Source organism: Athene cunicularia (genome assembly GCF_003259725.1).
Source record: "Athene cunicularia isolate RWA chromosome 20 unlocalized genomic scaffold, athCun1 chr20_part1, whole genome shotgun sequence".
In the NCBI taxonomy this organism is placed as follows: Eukaryota; Metazoa; Chordata; class Aves; order Strigiformes; family Strigidae; genus Athene; species Athene cunicularia.
Genome location: NW_020799125.1, coordinates 11,395,627 through 11,401,016, shown reverse-complemented (window position 1 = coordinate 11,401,016; position 5,390 = coordinate 11,395,627).

Below are 5,390 nucleotides of genomic sequence, written 5' to 3'. Positions count from 1 at the left end.
CTCTGAAACTCCTGGATTAGGGATATCATTAGAAGGACTGCTCCCAGGAGGTATCCTTCCTCTCCCATTAGTCAAAGGAAATACTGCATCTAAATACAGCTGTTACCTTTATCTACTTTACCCTTCTTATGCACAAGCTGGAATGAGTCCAGGATTCTGGAATATTTGACCAAAACAACGGTATCTCAGATCAGCTGCAGGGATGTATATACTGCAGCCTCATGTCTACCTTCCGCTATGAGGCATGCAAGGATTTCCTTTCACTGTGTTAGCCCTGATGTTTTCAAACACTAACATTGTCTGAGCTTTACCTTGACCGAGAAAAACAACTTTCATCAGCAAAACTGTATTTATTCGTTGCCTAAAGAGGATATCCTTCCAGTTCCATTATATATTGGCCACCTGCTATGGACCTTGCAAGAATTACAGCTCCTGGTCACTCAAGAGCTTACACACACTCTCAAAGCAAGAAATACTGCTTTCAATTCCAGTGTTGGTCACTTGGTTAGGGTTGTCAGGAATATGATCAATGGAGATCAAAGGAGAAATGGGTGTTCAAGCACTGGCAGCATGCTCAGTTGTGTACATACAGACACTGAGAAATCTGAGCTCCCAGGACTCCAGCATAACTGTTAATCTGGCAGCACTGGTGAAAAAGTTTTGAGAGCAGCTGAACAGCAACCACCACCAGCAAGACAGCCTCATGCTCAAGCTTCAGAGCTGTCACACAGAAGCTATCTTCCCAAACCAGCAGTGCCATGGAACAGCCCTTCAGATGCCCCAGCACCCCAACAGGCAGACCTCTTTTCCTCATCTCTCTGCATGCTCTCCACAGCCCCCACAGGCTAAGCCCAGTGAAGGTCCACCAAGAACTGAATGAAGATCAAGGAAAAATACATCTGTTATGCCATCCCCTCCAGGAAACAGGCACTCAACTAATTCATAAATGAGACCCTCCAGAAAGAAGAGTGCAGAGGCAAGGGAGTGAAGAGTGCTCTGCATTGGTGCCATTCCACTGTTCCCTGGTTACAACGATGTCTCTCCCATGCTTCATTAGGTGGCCCAGGCAGGGATAACTGAGAATTATAAAACGGTAACTATCGGTCGCTGCTTCATCCATGCACAGCCTGCCCTCTATGGTACCACTGGACCATCAGTGTAAAACAGTCGAGCAGGCTCCTGCTGCTGCCCTCACCACCTCCCAATATACACAGGACAGCAGCATGCGTCAGTACCAACCTCCACTGCTAACAAAGTCCACCATTCTAGAAGGAACCTTCTGGAAAAGGGCAAAACAGGTCAAATGGATAAGTACACTAGTGCCAGAAAATCAACACACAGGAATTCAGGCACTAAAAGTGTGCTTGGCTCTGAGCTGTATACTGAAACCCTCAGGTCTCTCAGCTTATATGTTGCATTCAGGGTCATTTCCTACGCTCAGGCTCCACCATATGATGGAAGTATGTATGGTCACATGGACATCTCACAGACCATAAGCCACACTATTCAACTTGAGTAGCCAGGAACATTGCAAGTTACCATAGGTGACAAAATTTTCTCTGATATAAAAACTAAACAACTCTCAGACAGCTAGTAAATTAATAATAGGCTTGCCAGACATTAAGCAAGAAGATTCAGTCCTGAAACTTTTGCCTCTAAAAATTTAAAGGGACATGAAAGAAAAAACAGAATATTTTTTATGTTAAAGAGTCCCCCAGTGGGGGTTGCCCTATTATTTTTCTGTATGACAACAGTGAAGTTGCCTTCATACATAGCTTGCACAGAGGATTTAGTGGGATAGATCCTCATTTTTACAAGAGACCCGAATTTTGCAGCCAGCACTAGCAGCCCTGGGGCTGATGGAATAAGCTATGCAGATGGAAACAATTATTTAGGAAGGGAAGGACTCCTACATGTATGGAGCAACATCTCACTAAAACTGAAGCCTCCCACCGACACATTCCAGACTCCTGGAGTAATCTACTTTGGGGAATATGCTTTAAGCTACATCAGCTTTTGTATTTCTTTCTCCAGACTTCTTTGCAATCACAAAACATGCTTCCCTGCAAACTGACCTAACGGTCTTACCAAATGGCAACAAACAACAGAAAGTATCATAGATACCTGAATCTAAAACCTATTTAGAGACTTTTCAGGCAACAAATCCTGATTTCAGACAAGCTTTTCACTATGCAACACACCTGGAAGGACTTACCCATACGATTAACAACGTTGCAGTGAATCACTTCTACCTCAAATCCATGGCATAAAATAATGAATAAATCATACAGGCCATATTTGATATGCAGAATATCAAATCGAAGTGCCTTATATAACTCAAAACCATGTTTCTTAGAAAGGAACAGCATTATAGAAAGGAAGAGCACTAATTGATTAGAAATATCTAATTAAGGATAGTCCTTTCAAGCCAGCTGCATAAAGAATATTTCATATAATATGTTGCAGAAGAAAAATAACTCCATCAGGTTTCAATTAAGACTCACTACCATATGGATTTTCCATCTGCAGCAGGAAGGCTCAAACACCATGTCACAACTAAGACATTTTTATGTCTCCAACTGAAAGCACTTAAACTGCTTGGAATAGACACATATGGGCCATAACATCCCCAATTAAGCAAACATTTTGCTGAACTGAGAGCCTAAAAGACATATGAAGCGAGAACATCGTGCTTGCTTGGTCATGCATTGTAGCCTCTAACTTTTAAAGGATAAAAGATGCTAAGAGTGTATAGCATGTACTCTTGTAACCTTCAGTGCCCTCCTCATCCAGCCAAGGCAGAAGACCCCAGCACAAGTCTCACAGTGGCTTTTATCGAGGCACTAAGGAGGTGGGGGGTCCTTTGCTCCCAACAGACAGAGGGGCTCTGCTCTCTGGAGCAGTTTACACACACTATCACAAGGCACATGTGGAGGGCTCCTCAGATCACCACCTCACCCAACCTCCTCCTTAAAAGCTGGGTCAAAACAGAAGTCAGAGGAGGGTGCTGAGGCTGTTGGCCAGCTGGGTCTTGTAAAGGGCTGAGGTGCCACAACCTCTGTGGGCCCTCCTTTCAACACTCCCCTGTACTCAGGGGATATTGATATCCTTAGGGGATATTTTCTCCTAAGGTAAGCTGAACCCCCACCCATTGCAATTTATAAAGTTTTGACAAGTTGACATGATTCTCCATCCAACTAATCAAAGATGCTATGAACTGGAAAACAACATTTGCAGGTTATCCCTTCCAGCATCAAAAACACCATCTCAAAACCCATGTCTTGATCAAACCAAGAGCTGTGCTGCTGCCATTGCAACCTCTTGGGGCACAAGGGACCATAAGCCAAATCTTCAGAATTATTTTTCTACATGCAGCTGGACCCAAGAACCCCGATTCCTCTTTACTAAAAACAGATGTCAGCCAAGATAATCATCCCATGACTCCTCCAGGAGAAGGATGTAAACAGCCACAGCTCACCCAGCTGTCACCAAGAGAGGCCCCACTGACAACTCAGAGATCCCAACATGCTGCAAGACCTTACCCCAACATGCTTTGACATACTATGTTCAGACATGTTTATCGCTTAAATCCAACAAAACATGTTAGGTCACTTGAGTTTACACTAGATTAGAGTTTGGGTCTTTTACCAACTTCTAGAGTTTTGAGCTCAGAGAAGAAAGAAACCAATACCTACATTTCTCAATGTACAATGCTTCTCAAAGTTTAACAAACCCCATCCCATAACATGCTTGCAAAGTAAATGCTTTACAAATAAGAGTGAAAAAAAGATTAAGTGATGTGCAAAAGGTTATAAAAAAATTACAGTACAGTTTGGTATATAGAAATGCAGGCTTCTGCCTCCCAGGAGGCTTAACCTCAGTCAAAAGAAACTACCAGAGAGAAACTACCACTAAAAAGCTGTGCTCAAAGTGTTCAATCCAGGTTTTGGTATCAAATTTTTGCAACTAAGAAAACTACATACTTGCTACAATATCAAAGCATCATGGGATGGAGGTGCATATGAGAAACAATGCTTTGCCCCAGGGGAACAAGAGACCTTAACAGGTGAATTAAATCCAAAACTACAGAAGAACCTTAATGTAAAAAAAAAAAATAAATCTATTTGCAGTCACTGCAAACAATCACACTGGAAGGAGTTCTACTACAATATCCAAGTCTGCAAACTATAATGCTCCTGCTGACGACCAGAAAACAGCTTTTGCACACAGCAGCAAAGGGGAAATTAAAGCACAAATTCACTGATGCTGTGCAAGCGCTTGCAGACTACAAGGCAGTTGAGAGGTCATGGTACTTTCACACTGTGAACTCCAAATGCTCAGCAGACAGGCACAGGAGCAGGCGTTACAGCTAGATTCAGCAAGGTGGACCACAACATGAAGTCTACGGGGTTCAAACTGAGTGCCCAGATCTGCAGGTCTGGGCCCATTCTCCAGGACAGGTCCACACATCACCAACCTCCTGCAAGAAGCACGGACCCACAGCTGAGCCCATTCCATACTACTCTTAGCAAAATCCACACACAAAAGTCTTATTCTTGACAAATATTTAGTCGTGTATTATTTCTCATAGCTCAGAGACAGGAAACCCAGGTATAAACCACTACGGCCATCAGCATAGCTGCGGCACTGGGGAACTCTGCAGGAAGAATCCTCAAAGTGGGTTTCCAAGCAGGATTTGCATGCTGGCACCAGCCTCCCCGCTATTACAGTCCACAGCCAGCCTGGCCAAGCTAAAGCTATTCCGAGCATATTTACACAGACTAAAAAACCACCCAACACCAGGCTTTAAAACATCCCCATGCAATATAACAAGCAGCAATATTCTACTAGACCTTTAGATACTTTACCTACTCACCCCACTTCATCTACTTCTTTGCAGTGATGATCTCAGTAAAACGTTTCTAACTTGAATTACGGCGTTTTGGCAACTGCCTCAAGACACTACGGTTTTTTATTGAACTGAGATTAACAGAGAGTCCAACATAATCAAGTAGCCTAAATAAGCGAGGTCCCACAGAGACAGGAGGCACCACCAGCGATTCAGCTGCAAGGTTTAGGTTCTTCTTGCCAACATGTTTTTAAGTGCGCACAGACTAGGTGGAAAAGGAGAATAACCTTGAGACTACCAGAAAACGTTCTTCTCCTTGGCTCAGGGAAGACAGCTTTGAGGTGTCAGTAGAGGGGCCGCAGCTGAAACAATAACCCCACTCCCCAACGAGCAGAAGCCAAATTCTGCAGAAAAAGGAGCAATTTCGCAGCGAATCCCGTTACAGCACCTCAGGCGACAGAAACCCCCAGCCCTGGGGCGCAGCAGCATCAGCCTACCTGCCCGGGTCCGCGCTGCACACCCCGGCGGGGAGGCGCGGAGC